Genomic DNA, 18,623 nt, shown 5'->3' with positions numbered 1-18,623 from the left:
TGTTGTGAGAATTAATTAGGGAACACTTGTGAAATTGTTCCAAGACTCTCGGCTCTGTATTGTTCTTGGAAACCAACCTGCTCCTGAAGATGCTACATGTTCTAATTTCATGTAGCAGAGAACGAGAAGTTTTGATGGGCTCTCGACAGGAAGAAAGGGAGATGAGCTAGCCGTATTTCTTGGGGTCTTCTGCTTTTCTGTTTTCCTTTTTCCATGAGATTTACTCAACTGAGCCATCACTGGTTGCAGGCAATCGGACATTACAGACATACAGTCAAACCAAAGGGAGCATTTCTTTCTCTTTGTGCTGTGAATGGATTCTTCAGTGCTCTTTCAAGGCTCCTGTTTGCCTTTGACCCACCTTAGCCCAGGTTCTGAGTCCCAAAGCTGTCACTGTTATCAGTTTGGTTTGGTTTGTGTTTTGAGACAGGGTCTTACTCTACAGCTCTGGTTGGCCTAGTCCTCATTGTATAGACCAGGCGAGCCTTGAACTCACAGCAGTTCTCTTGCCTCCATGCTTGGTTCAAAAGTCACCTTTCATTTCTAGCATGCACATGCCGTGTGGTGAGGCTCTGTACGTGCTGGGAAGCGCTGGTAACGGTGCGTGATGGTTAGCTTTATCCAGTCTAGAACTGTCTGAACTCATGTGTAGTAAAACTGAACTATGTATGTGAACTCTAATGGGAATTGTGGGCCAAAGAGCCTTTTCTCACAGATGTTGGGTGTTTGTTTGTTTGTTTTGGTCAGGGCAGTTTAGCACATAATGGGAAATGTCAGATAGTTCTCCCTGTCTCTGCTATGGTCGTCACTCTCCACCTCTACAGAACCACCTTAGCCTACGCTACTGGACCACATCCATAGATTTTTGTAATAGCTTCCTCCAGCCTCCCTGCTTAGCTTTGTCCTCTGTTCGTGTCTCCCTCCAGCTCTTTGGGGAGTATCCAGCACTCCGTCCTCTGTTCAGAACCTTCCAGTAGCTGCCTACTCTTGCTCATATCCTGTTTCCTGCCACCCCTCCTTCATTTTCTTGGATCACATTGGACTGCTTCTTTAAGATTTATTTATGTATTTCATGGATATAAGTGCTTTGTCTTCGTGTACACCAGAAGAGGGGCTCATATTCCAATACAGATGGTCGTGAGCCACCATGTAGGAGTTGGGAATTGAACTCAGGACCTCTGGAAGAGGAGCCAGTGCTCTAAACCACTAAGCCATCTCTTCAGCCCCCTGAATGACTAGTCTAAGCAGGTTTCTATCTTGTAACTTATGATTTTCTACCATCCCGGAACACTTTCTTATTTCTTCAATTAAAAAAAAAAATCCAACCTCCAAAAACATTAAAAGAACAGTGCAGTCAACAGTCCTGGCCACCTTGATTCACCAGCTAAGTGCCCCCCACCCCCAAACTCATCTAGTACTTCCTCCTACCCGTCCTTCCTTTGCAACGCCGATATGCATTTGAAAGTAATTTTCAAGTGTCTAAATAATAACCTTTGAAGAGTTTAACATCCATATCTTATGAGCAAGTGTGTTTCCCCTCCTAACCATAGTGTGATTATTCAACCAACAAATAGAGCAATATAACAAAGTCACTGTCAAGGACCCTAATGTGTGCCTTGATATTGGAGAGGTATAACTGTCTATAAAGTTTTATTAGTATCTGTTTTTATTTCTAATGGTACTAGGCATCAAAATTTGGAATATTATGCATGCTAAGCAAACATTCTACCACTGAAGCCTGGAAGTTGCTTTTGTTTGTTTTCTGTTTGGTGTTTTGTTTTTGCTTTTGTTTTTTAATCCAGGACCCAATTAAAACTCAAAAATCCCCTTGAGTTGTTAGACACCGTGTAGCAGTTGCCAATTAAACCTACTCAAATCCTCCCTGAGACAGCAGCAGTGGCACACTTTCCTTGCTGCCCACCCCAATGTTCTGGGTTCCCAAATGAAAGACGCACAGGTTGGAAAAAGCTGACTTATGCAAGCTGGTCTCTGTCTCTGTCTCTGTCTATCTCTGTCTCTCTCTCTGTCTCTGTCTCTATCTGTCTCTGTCTCTGTCTCTCTCTGTATCTCTGTCTCTGTCTCTGTCTCTCTCTCTCTCTCTCTCTCTCTCTCTCTCACACACACACACACACACACACACACACCAGCCTTCTATTTTAATACACCTTAAGTAGCTTAATGAATGGGCTACTCTCAAACCTCCACATGGCTAACACCTCCCCTCCGATATTCCTGAGTTATTACTTAACTGAAATCTATATTCCGCCTTGGTTTCACTAGACCCGTGGTGGGGGAGGGGCGCTGGGGCTGCTCTTCCCCAGCTGTCACCTGTTGGCTGTCTCTCTGACCTCCACTTCTCAGGCCTGGTCTTTGCCCCTCTCCCAGCATGGCAGTTCTACCCTCTTTCTTACTCCCTTGGTCCCCTTGCAGAGAATCCTAAAGTCCTGGCTCTGTCTCCTGCTCAGCCACTGGTTGCTGGCAACTTTATTTACCAATGAAAACCCAACTAGGGACACGGACCCTCATCATCTTATATACAGATTCTCTTGTAATTTGGGGAACCCAATTAATATAATACAAGCATTAGAGCAAATCCACATCAATGCCGTTACCTCTTTTAGCTGGTAAACTCACCCTTTCCCCCATTTCTTTTCTTTTGTGAACATTGACAGTTTGAAGTGAGCCTCCACTCTGCAGTAGACCACTACACTAAGCACAATCTACACCCGGCAGTAGTTCCCTCTGGCTCAGACCCAGGTTCAAGATACATGGCAAGAGGGGGGTAGAATTATTCTTTACCATGAAGCCTGAAGCCCAGTACCTAGCAATGACAGCTGATGATGCTCTATTATAGCCTTAAGCAAGAGGCCTGAAGCCCTGTGTCTAAAGTTCCCTACAGTCATGTCCCTTTTGCTTACTAAACCCTGCCTGGGGTAATATTTTGATCTCATGTGAATATATTTCTACCAACAAAATTACCTACACTGGCTTTTACATTCATCAATGACCCTGATTGGATGAGTTTTGTACTGAAATTTGTCGCAAGTTTCTAATACTGTCACTAATCTGTCAGCTAAGGAACTTTCTCTCTTTCTCTCTCAATTTCAGACATGTTACTGTTGACTCATACATTTTTAAAACCAGGAATAGAAAACAAACATCTACTTGGCATATAATAATTCACAACCATCGTGCCTCTTTTGGGCTGTCACACTGTCCTAAGATTCGTCAGCGGGAAGCCTTTTAAGCTGATTCTGGGTCCTTCTGACATGACCCTATTAGTCTTTGAGTGTCCTAGTTTTTGAACACAACATGATGTTCTAGCTGTCCGCAACAGCTAAAGGAACACCCACCCAGTGCCCACATGGTCCTCTCCCCTGCTGTCTGTACTAAATGTTACTGCAACAGAACAGCATTCCCCTACAGCCTGAGCTCATCGCCCTCCCCGCCAACCCCCACCACCGCTCAGTGCTTCATGACACTTCCTGCGTGAATAGTTTCACCTACCGCATACCATTTGTTGTTCCTGTTGTTGATTGTTTCCAAAAGAACAGGACATCCAGGTTCGCAGGGACTTGCTTGTTTTGTTTAATGCCTGGTCCTCAGTGTGCGGTACCTACCACAATGTTGACAAAGGCCCATTGTGAGGATGAATGAGTTGACCCATATTGCCAGCCCACATCAAGCTTCTCCAGATTATCTGTGGAGGAGATGAATCGGCAGACTGTAAAGGCGCATAGCCACTCGGGGGAAGTCCACTGCAATTTTGAGTAGCTCCCTGACTCTGTCTTTTGGGGTTACTCGGAACCGTTACTAACCATACATTACAAATGCTACTCAAGCACTTGGCAGTTGACAGTGGAGCATTAATGATACAATTCTTCCTCTCCAGCTTCTCCGAACAGAAGGTCTGGCTATTTTAGAAATTAAAAAAAAAAAAAAAAAAAAGAAAAAGAAAAGAAAGAATATGTAACACTTGACTATGTTAGAAATTTTTTATTTTGCATGAGATCTAATGTTGGTAACTAAAAATCAAGTACAATGAGGCTTTTCTAAACGTGGCTGGTGGTGTTCTATACTTAATGAGGTAAAAAAAAAAATCCTTCATCAGACTTTTTTTGTGAAGTCTGAGGTGTAGGTTGACTTGAAAGAATTTTTATCCTGCCGAGATGGTAAGAACTAAGCCAAGGATGCAGGGCATGAATCACGTGGTACACTTAACACGGTTGACTTCATGTCAGAGATGAATGGTGGCCCCAAAGACAGCAGATCCCAACTGACAGAACCGAGAAATGTTACCTTACCTGGAAAAAGAGCCTTGGCAGATGTTGTTAATTTAAGAATTTTTTTTTAAACGAACAGATGGTCTTACATCATCCTGTAGTCCTTCTGTCTAACCACAGAGTCCTTAGAAGAGATCGGGGCATGCTTGGGGAGATGGCTTAGTGCTGTAAAGCATTGGCTAGACAAGCTTGAGGACCTGAGATTGAATTTCTCACTATTATAGAGGAAGCTGAATGGGGCAGCATGTTTAGTCCTAGTGCTGGAGAGGCTATACAGAGCCCAAGGGTTTGTCTAGTGGAATTAGTAGCTCCAATGAGAGACACATCTCAAAAACTAAATACATACATGCATACACACACACACACACACACACACACACACACACACACACACACACACAGTGGAGTTCCATTGAAGTGCCCTCCAACATTGACCACTGCCCCCCACAGACATACATACACACATGCACACAAATGTGTACCAATCCATACACATCCACAGTGAGAGAGGGAGCGAGACTTAACACGCTGAGAAGCTAGAAGAGACAAAGGACAAATTCCGCCTTACAGCCCCCGGTGCCCATAGCCTGTTGTCACCGAGATGGGATTTCTTAATACTCCTGTCTGGCCTCCAGAACATGCAAAGTAAGTTTTCCCCTTTTCAATCTCCCGAATTTGCGGTGATACAGTGATCGCTACCGCAGCCTTGGGAGGTAGGTGCACTAGTGTCTGCACCTCTTCTCCCCTAGTGATCCTCAAGTGGACCCACTGAAGGCAAGCATGGTACCTTTACCTCGGTTTACTGGGAAAAGGAGCAAGGGTTGGGTCATGTGACCACGTGACTTACACAAGCTTTTCTATTCTTAGCCTGGAACTCCTTTCCCTAGATCACCCAGCCTTTTTCTAGAAACATGGACCAGTGCAGAATACTCCTGGGGATGTTTCACAGACCGCTGTGGCTCAGGGAGAGACGCACGGTAGGAACTGTGGGTGCTGTGAGGGAAATAGATATTTAAAGGACGAGAGCGTGATCAAGGTGCCAGCTCCAGTTCAAGGGGTTTCTATCCCCTGTTTTCACATTGGCCTTTTGTAACCTTACAGAGTTTAGATACTATGTAGCCTATGTATCTATGCACAGAGAGATGCAACACTTGCTATCTTGAGGACAGTCCATCTTACTTCTCTCAAGAAGTCGTGGTTTTTTATCTGCAGTGTGGCTGCCTGACTTGTTAAATGCAGAAAGAGAAATGGATGCAGTAGCACAGGCTCCCAGCCCTCTCCTTCTGCTGCACGCCTATGCTGTACACATCATAGCCCTTCGCTATCTGTTCTGCTAATACCAACTTCTTACCTCGCTGATGGGGCGAGCCTTCATGTTCCCTAAGTTACTCTGCAGCCCCTGTGTTCTGAGAGCTATGCACAGTACTCTTGGGAGTGAATACTGGAAGAACTCCATCTCTCCCTCAGGGAGTCTCAGATATATCTGGAAAACCAGCCAGAGAAGCTACACAGCTGATGTGTGATAGGCAGGTACGGCAATACCAGTCACGTGCTGTGCCTCTCGTCTGCACAGTGGAAGGAGAGAATGCAGTGTTTAATGCATAGGACTGATTTCTCCCTTACAGCAGCATCTTAAGAAACAGAAGTGACGGAACTGGAACACTGAACTCAGAACCCACTAAAGTTCCAACTTCCTAAGACACTTTGTTTCTATTTTGTTTCTAAAGTATATTTTGTTAGTGTTTTCTGTATTTATTCAGATAATATGTTACTCTAAAGTCACACATATACAAATTTTTACGCTATTTGAGACATGGTTTTACTCGACCACTTTGTAAGTGTGATTGTGGATGAAAATGAAAGTTTTATCTTGCAGTTATTGGAATCCTGTGAGAGTGCTAGACTCACAGATAATCTTCTCAGCTAAATACAATGAAACCCTCTATTCTGTTCCTCCCTCTAGAAGCCATACACTTGCTTTAGCACATCCAAGGTTGGGAAGCCCTCGGGTGAACTGTAGGAAGGAGACTCATGTCTACCAAGAGAAGTTAGCACCTAAAACAGGCCTTTCTAAACCTTGTAAGCTAAAATATGTCAGTCAGTCGGGCAGATAGTGCACTGTTTCCCTCACTCAATTGCCAGGGGAGAAGTGCGAAGAGTGTTCCGAGTGTGGAAAACTTCAGGCAACCGAGTTACATTATGAATGTCACATGAGTGGTGTCACCAGAGGATATCTAATTCAGGAGCTGGATTTGACCCTATCTATGGAGGATGTCTAGGGAGTGTGTAGAAAGGAGAGAGCATCCTTGGGGGTGAATGGAAGAACAGATATGAAAGGATTGCTGGCACGTGTTCAGGGATAGAGAACAAGCCCTATCTTGAAGAATTTCTATAATGCTACAAGCAAATAAAAGGGATCTTCATAGAAAATGAAGAGTGAGATTAAACTATATACTGTCTGGTTTTGTTTTGTTTTGTTTTGTTTGTCAGTCTTGCACTTTATTGTCACTGTCGTCATCTCAGGCCTTGACTGTGACTTGGGCAGTGGGTACAGCCGCTCCTTCAGCTGCTACTTCTTGGTCTTCAGTTTCCTGCTTGGTGAGCCAGCGCTGCATGGCTCGTCTTCTTGGGTCGCAGGTTCTTGGGTCGCTTGAACTTCTTTCCCTTGTAGAATTTCCTAAGGTTTTCCTTTTCGGTCTGATTAATGACAGAGAGGACACGGGTGATGGGATTTGCGTACAACTCATATCTTGGAGAGCTTGGATGTGGCGCTGCCTGTCACTTTGGCCCCGGGAAGCTGGGACAGTTCCACCTTCCGATCATCTAGTTGTTTCAACAGCTCCTCCTTCTTCTTGCCACGCCGGTCCCAAGCCTTAATCTTGACCATTGCTGTGTTGTTCACAGCTGAGGGGGTTTTTTTTCTGTCCCAGCCTGCCCTGTGGTTCCCTGCGGGTCTCTCTTTGGATAGTCAATGGAGACAAAGCAGGGTCTCACCTGTGGGCTTAGGAGTGAGAGCTCCTGACAGGCCAGCTCTCTGCAAGCAGGTTTTAGGTCCAAAGAGCTGTGGGACAGCCTTAGCTCTGGGTGCATATGGAGACGGGAAGGGTTTAGTCCCCAGCCACGCTGAGGTTCCCGTGCCCTGTGAAATCGATTCTTTAGGGGAAGTTAACTGACCCCACGGAGACATGGCATCACAGCCTGGGAGAATGGTGGCTTGCAGACAGAAGAGATAGAAATCAGCTTTGAGGATAGATGCTGGTGTCCCTTTGAGTGACTCGAGTCCTGTGACCGCTGGGCAGACCAAATAGAAATGTTCTGGCACAACGGCTTGGTGGGGTAATACTCTAAGAACAAAGGAAGATAGGGAGGCCTCAGCAGAGATCTGCTGGCCCATTTCAAATTACCAGTCAAAAGGCAGATGCTCTACAAGACTCTGCTACTCCATTGTTCCATGGTTTAGATTTGGAGTAGGAAGGGGTCGGGCAGGAACAGGTATTAGCTGAAATCAGCAGGGAAGTAAGCCCAATGCTCTGAACTTAATGAAGGATTCAGATGACCAGAGCTCCAGCGGTTGCCTCTACCTTCTCGACTCCCCTGGACACATCCCACAACAAGAAAAGGATTCCCAGTTGTGGGTCCAGGGCTATAAGTATTTGTATTCTCTCCTCTTAAGATTGAGCTGTTAAACTATCCTACCATTGAACTACTGGGTCCTGTGGCTTTTAGAGTTGCTAATACACCCGGTTGACTTGATTTCCATACCTGAGATACTGGACTTCCCGGCAGTAATCTACTCATTTGGCAAGCGCACTGCAGACAAGGCCAAAGAATGTCTTCCGGCTTCGTGAGAAACAGTTGTTAAAAACTCAGCTAACCCCCGCAGCATGCAAAGCCATAAAGAGTGTGAGAATGTGATATTTAGACCGCATTCAGCTCAGGACAGCCTACAGAATATGAATATAGGCATTTGTTATGCATTGTACAGCATACTCTGTGGAGTGTTGTCCTCTTTAATTTGTCGAGGATAAATCATTGTCATGCACTGTGATGGTGGTGAGGGGTGTGTGTGTGTGTGTGTGTGTGTGTGTGTGTGTGTGTGTGTGTTGAAGTCATTTGAAGAGAAAAATGTTCTCCTATTCAAGACACTTGGCTGGGTGTGAAATTCTATTTAGATACAAAAAAATTGGTTTCATCACTTCTGAATCACATCTGGACAGCCAGATGTAAATAACTGACTAGCTGTCAAGCACTTCAGATAGACCCATCTGGCACAGGTCAATGTCCTGTGTGCCAAGGCTACCCTGGTAGCCATAGCCAGCTCCATCACAATAGATGACTGAGTTATATTTAAATCTTGGACCCACAGAAATAAATATTTATATAGAAAAGATTAATTTAGTTAAGATGAAGGTGTGCAAAAACTCAGATTTTTATCCAGGATATATTTTGACAGTTGAGTAAGATTCCTAATGTCAGTATTTCACTGAGAGTCTCTGTTGTTTAGGGGTACAGCAAAGCATAATTGATCTCTCCAATGAAAGAAAACGTTTTGGTTTCAGGGCCCTGCTACTTTCTCCTTTTTAAAGATAGGGTCTCAGTGCACAGCTCTGGATGGCCTAGAACTCACTATGTCGGACAGAGTAACATTGGACTTCTGCCGGCCTCTGCCTCCCAAGTACTGGGATTACAGACACACACCACCACACCAGGCCTTCTCTGTGTCTTTTCTTCATTTCTGAGAAATGTTTAAGTTAATGATGAATGGCCCCGGGCAGTCATCAGAAAACATGACAGCGTCATGTAACATAGTCCTTGCTACAGTGGCACATTGAAAAGTCTAAGTCCTGTATTCATGTCTAAAGACACTGCTTTTCCCCAGTGACCTGATAGAGGGCTAGAACGTCGAGGATTCTATACACATCATGCTTTGCTGTGTCTTCCGCATAGCAATTTCTAAGCTTCGAGTAGCCCACGGTTCCACCACGAAGGCTCTGTTCAGGTGAGTTGAGGAGAAGCGTCTGCCTCAACCCAAGGGATTCTACAGACAGCACCATCTTCTAACACAAGGAGATGGATTGTAGGGTGTCTTTTGGCCAGGCTGTTAGCATGGTGGTACCATTTTGTAGTTTCTCAAAAAATGATAGCCTGCACTAAATAGCACTTGGCTGACACTCACGATCTGTGCGCACGAGCATGGGGGATATTCTTTGGTTCTAAAATTCCTTACACCAAAGGTTGGAATCCGTTGTCTTCCCGTATACCTTGTAACAGAATGTGGGGCTTGTGAACACTGCTTATTTTTAAGCTTCTTAGTGTGAGCTATGCATAAAATGTAAGGGAAGAGTGGAGTATATTGATTTGAGAAATAAAACTATGTAATAGTGTTTATCCTTTGAAAGTAGAAAAATGTTTCGGAAAGACACAGGAGTGTACATAAGTTACTCTTCATTCTAAGGACCACTGGTGTTAGATGCTTCTCTTTGATTGCCTCTTTGAGGGATCCACTGGGGACTCTGTGTTGAGAAGGGTTCTGAGGCTCCATTTTGGACTGAGGGGCTAAAAACTAGTTGTTGTTTTTTTTTTTTTTAACCCAGAAATATTTCCTGTGGCAATGGCAGGGAGAGAGTGACTCTTCACATACCCGTGTAGCATTCACTCTGTACACTGTCTTCCCAAATCAGCACTGAGATGCCCACTAGGAACCTGAGGAATTTTACCTGTGATAAAAGTCCCGTCATATTTTTCAGAGATGTCCAGAGAATGTTCTAGAAGTCATTCCCACATCACTATGTGTAAAGAGCATATGCCTATCATGCCATGAATTAATTCATGTGGTTAAGAGGAGATGCAGACTTGGGCCAGGCTTAATTTTTTTTCTCCCTATTGAAATCTGGGGTTTCAGTTCTCCAGAGAGATTCTCTGACCCACTTAGATTCTGGGCACTGCCGAGTGGCACCGCTCCCAGAGAGGCACGATGCACTCCAAGGCTCTGCCAAAGTCAATTTGGCTCCGTAATTGTGAAGTGCTCTCCAGTTCAGAGACTCTCGCCACATACTAGTTCTAATGCAAATCCCAGGAAAGCCCAACAAGGTTGTTTCTTACTGTTTGTTTATTTGAACTCCACCCAGTTGTTTGTTTGTGGTGTTTGAGGCAGCCCTCAAAGCGATTTGAGGTCTCAACTTCAAGAGGATAGAACAGGTAGACTCACGTAACAGGAGTATCTCCATCATAGAGAAGAGGAAGCTGCTTTCAAAAGGAGGAAAATGACTTGCAAAAAGAGTTTTTAAAGTAGAGAATGGCAAGGCCAGAGTCTGGTCTCTTCTGTGACCTTACACACTCTTAGTCTCTGGTTGGTATCTTGGTTTTTATTGCTGTGAACAGACATCAAGGCAGTTCTTACAAAGGAAAGCATTTCACTGGGGCTGGCTTATAGTTTCAGAGGTTCAGTCCATTACCTTCATGGTGGGAAGCCTGGCAGCGTGCAGGCAGACATGGTGCTGGGGGAGCTGAGAGTTCTACATATTGATCCAAAGGCAGCCGGGAAGAGACTGTCTTCTACAGGCAGGCAGCCAGGAGAAGGGGCTCTTCTGCACTGGATGGAGCTTGAGCATAGGGCCTCAAAGCACCCCCATAGTGATATACTTCCTCCAAGACCACACCGCCTTATGATAGTACTTCCCATGAGCCAATAATGTTCAAACCACCACAGTTGGCGAGACATTCTTTCTCTTCTCACCGTCAGCCACTTTCCATTCTGAACTGTTGGATAGATATTTGTGAAAGCATGCTCTGGCCTCTTAACAGCTCCCGCTTCTTTTATGTCGGGACACTAAAACCGATTCTACTGAGGACCCAGTAAAGGATCCCCCTTGCCTGAAGGATTGTTTAGCAAGGCACTTGAGTGATACGAATTGGTCTGGACACTATTGCCCGTATTACGTAGTCATGAAAGTGTAGTTGAGGCTGACGGGAAATTTCTATTATTTATCAAGGTGAGGACATCTGTAGCCATCACCATAAGCAAGTGGGATCTCCTGTTGGTAGTCAGGGATAACTAGAGAGTCAAGAAGAAAAAAAAAAAGAAGAAGAAAAAGACATCAATAAAAATCACTTAGAGAGCTGACATTTAGAAAGAAAACCTGTGCTCCCCTTGAGACTGTCATATTGCAGTGAAGCCTGTCCCTGGGCTGTGTTGGCAAGGCAGCAGCGTCTTTCTTTGACAGCCTCTTGTTCTCCCCGGCTGGTATTTTGGTGGCTGATATCATCACTTGAGTTAATGCACTTTGCCTCCTGTAGGAACTGATTTGACTGCAGTTATGTTAGCTCACATTTTCTCCATCATTAAAGCGCCTATCTGCAATTTGTTCAAAGGAGGTTGCCTACCTACAACCTCTGTTGGAGCCCCGTGCCCTTTCACTGGCGATGAATTTGCCCGAGTGTACCGAGCTCACTGTCTAGTTAGATTTCATTTCAATGCCAATCTAAAGTACAGGAAAATATGAATTTAGGAGTGCTGTCCCATTCATCAGAGATTTGTGGCTTTTGTTTGAACACATACCATTTATATAGCATTTTTCTTTAATGTTCTTGGTGATAAGTTTTGCTTTGACCATGAGACTGGTATCATTGCATGGGAAGGAGACATAGTTCAATGGTCCAGTCCTTCAGTTACCAATCAATTTGTCATGTGCTCTACACACCTGCATGTAGCATCTTCAGTAAACAGATTTGGAAAAATGTCTGTGGTTAATAACTCGTGGATAAGATCCCTGGTAACAACCTAAGGTGTAGATGCTGCCTGGGAGGTCTTAGTCACTGTCAGTCACTCAGCTCTGAGGTCCTTTTTCTCTAGGCTTGCACCTAGCCATATGTGACTGGACCTTATTGCCCTGCCTTTGACAGAAGCTGGAATTTAAGAGGCTGTATTATGGAGAGATGGCTCAGTGGTTAAGATCACTGACTGTTTTTCCAAAGGTCCTGAGTTCAAATCCCAGCAACCACATGGTGGCTCACAGTCATCTGTGATGAGATCTGATGTCCTCTTCTGGTGTGTCTGAAGACAGCTACAGTGTACTTATATATAACAAATAAATCTTTTTTTTTAAATGAGGCTGTATTAGAGTTGAATTGAAGGTTACTAAGCAATCCAGTCCCCTCACTCTAACCTTTTGAACAACCTTCCCTTTGTAAGAAACATTTTTTTTTCTGAGACAATCTGTATCTAGGTTTCTTTGCTTGTTTTTGTTTTTCAAGCCTTATCTGTCCTGGAGCTCATTCTGTAGCCCCCTCTGACCTCAAACTCCAGCTTCTGCCTCCTGTGCCAACACCAGAGGTTTCTTTTTATTTTTTTATTTTGGAGCTGGAGACCGAACCCAGGGCCTTGTGCTTGCTAGGCAAGCGCTCTACCACTGAGCTAAATCCCCAACCCCAACACCAGAGGTTTCTTAAAGGTATTTTTCATAATAATCATTGCTTTTCAGTCAGGACATAGTCATTAACTTCCAACCTCCCTTCTTGTATGGCCTCACTACCATAAAACCCAGTAATATCTGTTGGGGTTAGTCTTTTTTTTAAAAAAAGATTTATTGGGTTGGCGCAAGGCCCTGGGTTCGGTCCCCAGCTCCGAAAAAAAGAAAAAAAGATTTATTATTTATTTATTTATTTATTTATTTATTTATTTATTTATTATATATAAGTACACTGTAGCTGTCCTCAGACACACCAGAAGAGGGCACCAGATCCCATTACAGATGGTTGTGAGCCAACATGTGGTTGCTGGGAATTGAACTCAGGACCTCTGGAAGAGCAGTCAGTGCTCCTAACCACTGAGCCATCTCTCCAGCCTGGGGGATAGTCTTCTATGCTGTGTATTCAGACACTGAGTTCTGTGCCCCTGTCCAGACTGCAACCTGACCTTGGGGTAGTGTATTAACCAATATGCTCTAAAGAATGTTCCCTAATAATTCCTGGTTGACTAATAAAAGGCTGGACCTATGACTAGGCAGAGAGGACAGGAAGGCAGAATTTTATTTCAATCAAGTTGAGGGATCCCAAGGGGACCACAAGAGAGAAGGAAGAAGAGGGAAAGAAGGTCACCATGAGGAAGGATAGACCAAGAGCACAAGGCCAAGAAAAGCTCATCCTGAGGACACACATAGAACAGAGCAAGCCATGGGAGACTCAAACAGCAAGTACCACGGAGCCTGTGGCTGGGATGTAGATTAGAATAGATCAGAACCTGCCTAGTCTAGGCTTACCGCTTGTTCACAAAAATGCCAGGTTTCTGTGTCTTTTATTCAGGAGCTATGTGGGCCAGAGAGAGGCAGAAATCTCCCACAAAATTACTTCAACGGATATCTCTGTGCAATGCTTTGTACAGGGAACATTTAGGGCGAAGGCTGAGAACGTTGTTTAACAGCTTTTCACAAGCCGATTCCTGACGTGGAATGAAATTGGCAGACTGGTCCATTTGAAAAGCCTCGACCTTTTAGAAAAGGAACCGCTGCTCTTTTGAGGGACACCATCTCAGGGATGTCACCGCAGAGACCAGGTCACCTGACAGAATCAGGTTTAGAGGGTGAGTCCCAGAAGGTCTTCAAAGTTTTCAGGGAGGAAAGTCTGTGTTGGTGGTAGATGAGGAAGACAATGTGAAAGAGTTTTCTCATATACGAGGCGTTTTTTTTTACCAAGGTAGCCTTGCGTGTCAACACCAGGGGAGTCCCTAGAAATCAGGAAGGATCTCCAACTGGAAGAAAAGGGTATTTTTTTTTCTCACATCAATTCAGCTCAGGAAACATTCTTTTTTTAATAATTTATTTTTATCACATGCGCATTGGTATTTGCCTGCATGTGAAGTGTAGGGATGTGGGATTCCCTAGAACTGGAGTTACAGACAGTTGTGAGCCACCATGTGGTTGCTGGGAATTGAACCCAGGTCCTGTAGAAGAGCAGCCAGTGGTCTTAACTGCTGAGTCATCTCTCCAGCCCGGGGAGACATTCCTTTAGTGAGATATATTTCTTCCCTAAAGACCACTGATGTATTCTGTATGCTAACAATGTAGCTTTAAAGAACACAAACAAAATCCTACATTTTTATAAAACTGGATGAAAACTGGTATTCTAAACTCTACATACCCCAGACATCCACACTCATCAAAAGCGCACAGGCTGCCGTGAGTATCTTCAGCTTCCTGTGCTTGCTCTGTCTGGCATCACCGTTTTGTTTTTAATTTATTCTTGTTTTATATGTATACCTGTTTTGCCTGTGTATGTGTCTGTGCACACATGCAGAAAGTGTCCATGAAGATAAGGACAGTGGATCTTCCGGAACCAGAATTACAGACCACCACGTGAGCCACCAGGTTGGGGCTGGGATCGAACCCTAGGCCATCTGGAAGAACAGTCAGCTCTAGCTGCTGAACCATTGCCTTAGCCCTGTTTTCTACAGGGTTCTTGCTGTCCTTGAAGCATCCATTCTCTCCCACCCCCCTTAGGCCTGGGCTTTGGCTTTGGGGGAGCATGATTAGCAGACAAACCTTCAGATCTTGTATGTATCTTGTCCTACACCTTGTCTTCATCTCCTTTAGCCTTCCTTTTGGCCCTTGGGGGTAGCACTGGGTGCACACAGACACTTAGTACAAAGACGCAGCATCGCCTGGCTTCAGCCCTTCCCCGCATCATTCTGTTTCTTCCACACATGTGGTGCAGTTGTGCTACTTGCTGCTTTAATATTTGTTTTCAGAGGCTTGGGTCCATTTACAGAGCCCCTCTGAGTCCTGTTTTTTGCAATGTGTGTGTGTGTGTGTGTGTGTGTGTGTGTGTGTGTGTTTATGAGACAGAGACAGAGACCAGCTTGCATAAGTCAGCTTTCTCCACCTTGTGTGTCCCTGGGATCGAACTCTTTGTATCAGACTTGGTAGCGTGTGCCTTCCCCTCCCCAGCCATCTCACCAGCCCTTGGTCCCCAACTTTGCACCAGTGTAACAGAAGTGAGGGATGTCAGGTACAGAGAAGATGATGAGTGCGTAGTCATTATAACGCCAATGAAAAGGACAGGGAAGCTTCTAATACTTCTCTTGCGACATACTGTGTGATTCCTTGGCAGAGGGAATATTTTTATTGCACACCTATTATGAAATATTATGCAACGTGGAAATTCCAAGTAAATACAAAGATTATCTCCTATAATCAGCTAGTGGAGGTGTTCGTGGAAAATATAATTCAAATACATACATATATTTGTTCATACTTATGGTCATTTGTTTATATATGTGCATGTATGTGTGTGTAAGTGTGAGAGTGTGTGTGTGAGTGTGTGCGTAGACACAATGAAGAAGTAGGAGAGGAGCCCTGGACCATACATCTTCAGCTGTGCATGTAGCCTGATGGTCATACAACCTTCATCTCAAGAGGTGATGCTGAGGATCTCCTGGCCATCAAGGGTCCTTAACAAATGGAACAGAGAAGGTCTGTGCTCCTAAGAAACCGATGTCATAGTGGGTACAGAGCCTGAGGTTCATGATGTACCATAAATATGTCAAAGACAAGTGATGTGAGGAAAATCCAGCAGTGAGAGAGAGTTCAGTTTCTGAGAATGATAGGTGTGTGAGCTAGAACTGACTGTTGAGAAGGCCTCATGCCACAAGCAATGCAGGGAAGGATGCTGTGGATGCAGCTTCCTGAGAGGGTAGAGGAAAAGGACCTGTAGGGCCAAGCTGTAAGTCTGAAGAAGCCAGTTGAGTTTTCCCTTAAGCTTGGTAGGAAGTGCCTGGCTTTCTAACATAGGGGAATGATGCTGTCTGCTTTGCCTTTGGAAAGTTTCCTCTGCCTGCTCTATAGAGGACAAGATGAGTTAGGGAAGTGGTGTAGGTGAGAATTCACACTGCTTAGATGAAATGGGAGATGCGGAAGGACTCAGGCTACATTGTAAATATGTGAAGGACTCATATGCTTGTGTGTTGAAGGGCCCTGAGGAAAGGAACCAGGTTCTTGTTGCTAGAGTTCTTGAAGATGTTGGTTCTCTTGAAGAGGTCAGGAAATCTGGTGAGGAGGAGACTCGTGAAGGGAACCTGGGACATGGTTTTGTTGGTGTTAATTGGCAGCTGTAGTAGTGAGTGCTGTGACAGGTTTTGGGTTCCTGGGAAAGGTAGGGCTAGAGTAGAGTTGAAACTCCTGGCCCAGGGGTTAGATGAAGACAGATTCGGAGTCTCTGTGCATAGACACACCATGCATGGGAGCTGGAAAAAGACCTGGGCAGGGTAGAAAGATGACCAGGCAAGTGAATTTAAAGCCAAAGAAGAATGGAGTTTTGAACATGGTCAGAGTTGAGAAGGGAATGATAAAAAATGCTAAGAGAAAGCTTCTATCAGAAGGGCAGTGGTCCTCTTGATATCAGCATCCTAGAGGGATGCTGATTTGTCCCCTGAGAAAATTGAAATTCTCTCGTCCATCGAGAACCCCTGGGGTGTGGCCTGTGCGTGCTTTCCTGTCCCAGTTGCCAAACCAGGCTAGTCTTCTATGCCAGCCTTAGGTGAGCAGTGGGCCTGGAATGGTTTTGCAACTTATTTCTTTGCCTTCCTATAATTGCGTTGGGTGTGGTTATGTAGTCGTTAAGGGGCCTTTAGAATAGGCAAGAGAGCAGGCCCAGCTCGGTCAAGATGTGGACAACTAAGACAATAACGTGTGCAATAGGAGATTAGGGGATGGTGGAACGAAGGCAGAATTGGTTTCCAAATTTGAAGCTACTTTTCCTTCATCATTGAAGTAGGAAAAAATGTCAGCTACGAGTTTTAAGCAGAGACTCCAATGGGCTGCGCAGGAGCTGGGAGAGCCCCAGCCTCCTTATTCTCTGTATCCTCCCTGCTTCTGAAAAAGATTTGAAGTCACCTATGTGTAGACATATATTGTTGAACTGCTTACTCCTTTTACTGACACATATTGTCAATAATGACCCAACAGTAGAGCCCAGGCTGCCCATGACCTTCCCTCAAGGAAGACAAACAGGAAAGCAGTTAGCTCTAATATAATAACAGACCAGGAGAGAAAGAGAATAGATTCTGTCAGATTCGCTTTCCACAGGATGGAGAAGGGTGAGAATTGCTGATGAGGAAGAGACGAGGTACTGGAGGGGGAGCAGAGGGCAGGTTGGGGACAGATGTGAGCACAGCTGTAGGCACAGCCTAGGAAGCCAGTGCCCTTAGGAGCATCTGGTACGGGGATGAAGTACTTCTAGCTCAGGCTGGAAAGGGAAACAGACTGGGCAGGGGCTTTATGCTGCAGGTGATAGAGAACCCTGGGCTTTAAATGGGCACCTAATTAATCTTTATTGCTGAAGGAAAAGTATAACATTGAAGAATGGCCAATTTAGTATTTCTGCTCTGGGTACCAATGCTAAAGATCATCATCCCTGAGGTGAATTGTCACCACATCAAATAAACCGTGTCATGTTCTTCCCTTTCCAATACTGTCTCTATTTCATTCTAGTAAAATCTGCCTGTGTGTATGTGTACTCTTGTGCACCTCTCAGTGTCTGAAATGGGCATGGAATGTTATGGAGCTATTCTATATCTCATGGCACTGTATGACAGCAAACATTCCCTAAGGATCATAGCATGCTAAATAACATGAACGAATAAAATATTCTCCCTATTGGGCACATTTTAGCTCAGAAATTGGGGGTGGGTTCCCTTTTTAAAAGTAAAAGGTACATAGATGTGAAGTTCATGTGAAAGAAGCAAGAACAAGACCTTCTTCATCTTGAAGGTGACGTGTTTGCCCTTGCGTGACTTTGCAAGTGGGCAGTGAGTCGCACTCTTGCAATGAATCCAGTGGGTCTTCCTTCCTCCTTCCTTGAGTATCATGCACCTGGTGAATCGGGTACAATATGCTTTTCAAATCAGAACCTTCTAGAGGAGCCAGACACTGGCGTGGCTGAAATGGTTCAGGACATGAACTGCTAAAAAAAAAAAAAAAAAACAGTTTCAATAACTCTTAAAGGAAACCCAACTCTCTTTGTAATAAATCCCTACATAACAAAACTGTAGTGGAAAACGTAATGTCTTCCTCTCTTTCTTTCTCGTTTGCCACCTCATACCTCTAAGAAGTTAATGGTTTAAGGAAAATGCTCAAGCCCAGCAGATCATGTCAAATATTTGGCTTGGTAGGATTAATATTTCACTGCGGAGTGACAGTAGGCGCGCTGTCCTAGTTTTAGGGATGATTATGTAAACTAATGAGCCTCATCCATTACAAAAACTTAGGGAAGCAAAAAGCTATTTATCATGTGGATTACTTGCCTGTGCTTGGAGGACATTGAAGTTAAGTATTAAGAACTTACAATGAG

At 44.5% G+C, this 18,623-nt stretch overlaps 1 protein-coding gene and 1 long non-coding RNA gene across 24 annotated transcripts in view; one reads left to right on the top strand and one right to left on the bottom strand.

The window, feature by feature from the left end:
- Nucleotides 1–18,623, top strand: part of Mast4 (microtubule associated serine/threonine kinase family member 4) — a 591,901-nt gene that overhangs the window by 385,672 nt on the left and 187,606 nt on the right. The window lies entirely within an intron of this gene.
- On the bottom strand, nt 2,780–18,411 carry LOC120101078 (uncharacterized). Its single transcript, XR_010063728.1, has 2 exons — nt 5,635–18,411; nt 2,780–3,914 (listed from the first exon to the last, which is right to left on the bottom strand). It is a non-coding gene; the product is annotated as an uncharacterized LOC120101078 (long non-coding RNA).

The sequence above is a fragment of the Rattus norvegicus genome, chromosome 2 (genome assembly GCF_036323735.1).
Source record: "Rattus norvegicus strain BN/NHsdMcwi chromosome 2, GRCr8, whole genome shotgun sequence".
Lineage (NCBI taxonomy): Eukaryota > Metazoa > Chordata > Mammalia > Rodentia > Muridae > Rattus > Rattus norvegicus.
The sequence above is the reverse complement of the archived record's forward strand: the minus strand, read 5'-3'. Positions and strand labels throughout refer to the sequence as shown.